Here is a 2,013-nt window from a genome sequence, read left to right as displayed (position 1 = left end):
AAGGGGGTTAAATGGAGATTTAAAAAGCATCCATTATAACTTTTAGGAATGGAGCGTAGGAAGTGATGAGAAATGAGTCTAGAGAAATATGTTAGATTTATGCATTGAAAGCATGAGTCATTCTGAGGGATTTGGCCTTAATCCTTAGGAAATGGTAGGGGAGGGCATATCAAAGTGTATGAACCTGTGGGTTTTGAATGAGAAAACATACAGGAAACAATCTGCATAATGTTTTGCACAAATGTATGACATTTTTTCTTATTTCAATATCTATAGAAGCTTCAAAAAAAGCCTAGGAGTTAGTGAAGCACTATAAGCATTCTAATATTTATTTTTTTTTAATTTTTTTTAATGTTTATTTATTTTTGAGACAGAGAGAGACAGAGCATGAACGGGGGAGGGTCAGAGAGAGGGAGACACAGAATCTGAAACAGGCTCCAGGCTCTGAGCTGTCAGCACAGAACCCTACGCGGGGCTTGAACTCACGGACCACAAGATCATGACCTGAGCTGAAGTCGGATGCTTAACCGACTGAGCCACCCAGGCGCCCCATAAGCATTCTAATATTTAAATGGCTGTTAGTTCTTAAGCCACTTCAAGGTCTTTGCAGATGCTGTCAAATGAAACACTGGCTCCACTCATTCAGCCTGTGGCACCTCAGTGATCTTCTCAGCCACCCAGTAAACCTCTGGGTGTAAACCAGTTACATACTCTCCAAAGAGGTCTGACTCTTAATGGGGGAGAGAGAACCCTCTTGCAAATGTGTTCATTCCCCGTGTATGTGCCTTACCTAAACCCTAGAGTTAGTGACTACTCCCTATATTTGCCATTCTTGTTTTCTTTAGAGTTCTTTTTACTCCTTAGTAGTTATGCCCCATTGCTAGCTAATAATTCTTTAATTAAGCTTTTTCTGTTTTAATTACTGTGTTGTTTCCATCTCCAACCTGGACCCTGACTGATACACACACTGAAATTTGAGAACCAATATCCTAGATCACAAAATTATCTCAGAGTGTCCAGTTATTTTCACCAAAAGTAAGTGAATTATTCTAATGACCATATAAATAACTGTTTCTAAGAGATTAAGGGTCATAAATACCTGAACCTTACAGGCTCAAATAACTATTTATTCAGTGAAATTCTGCTATACTGTATATGTAATCTGTACATGTACACTGATGCTTTTAGGATCATAAGGCCTATAAAACACTAATTTTTAAAATTCCAGGTAAATATGATTTAAGGTAAGATTAATCATCTGTGGAACTAAGAGATAATATTCATAATTACAGTTAAAAGTTGTTTGCAATTATTGAGTTATAAAGTTCTTTTTTTAAATTTTTTTTTAACATTTTATTTATTTTTGAGACAGGGAGAAACAGAGCATGAACAGGAGAGGGTCAGAGAGAGGGAGACACAGAATCCGAAACAGGCTCCAGGCTCTGAGCTGTCAGCACATAGCCCGACACGGGGCTCGAACTCACGGACCGTGAGATTATGACCTGAGCCGAAGTCGGCCGCTTAACCGACTGAGCCACCCAGGCACCCCTAAAGTTCTATTTTAGTCATGAAATGAGTACGAAAATTAGGAAAAAATATATATATTTTTAATGAGGCTTTCCAAAGGGAATATCCTTGTGCTCGCTTCAGCAGCACATATACTAAAATTGGAGTGATGCAGAGAAGATCAGCATGGCCCCTGTGCAAGGATGACATGCAAATTCGTGAAGCTTCCACATTTTTCTTCTGACAAAGGTGATAAATTCAGACAACATCATGATCTAATAAACTTTACCTTTTAAAAGTGAGGTAAAAAAGAATACCCTTTTTCTAAAAGAAGTACAAGATCTCACACATAACATATTACAGCCATTATTGTAGGGAGGTAACCATTGCTAACAGCAAGAAATCCGACCTTAATTTATTTTATTTTTTAAGTTTATTTATTTCTTTATTGGGGGGGAGGGGCAGAAAGAGGGGGAGAGAGAGAATCTCTGACAGCACAGAGCCCAA

General features: G+C 38.2%; 1 non-coding gene across 1 annotated transcript; it reads left to right on the top strand.

The window, feature by feature from the left end:
* Positions 1 to 1,637: 1,637 nt before the first annotated feature.
* On the top strand, positions 1,638 to 1,744 carry LOC131515538 (U6 spliceosomal RNA). The gene has a single exon (XR_009263609.1). It is a non-coding gene; the product is annotated as a U6 spliceosomal RNA (small nuclear RNA).
* The last annotated feature ends 269 nt before the right edge of the window (positions 1,745 to 2,013 follow it).

The sequence above is a fragment of the Neofelis nebulosa genome, chromosome 6 (genome assembly GCF_028018385.1).
Source record: "Neofelis nebulosa isolate mNeoNeb1 chromosome 6, mNeoNeb1.pri, whole genome shotgun sequence".
Lineage (NCBI taxonomy): Eukaryota > Metazoa > Chordata > Mammalia > Carnivora > Felidae > Neofelis > Neofelis nebulosa.
Note: the sequence above shows the minus strand (reverse complement) of the source record. Positions and strands in the feature narration are given on the sequence as shown.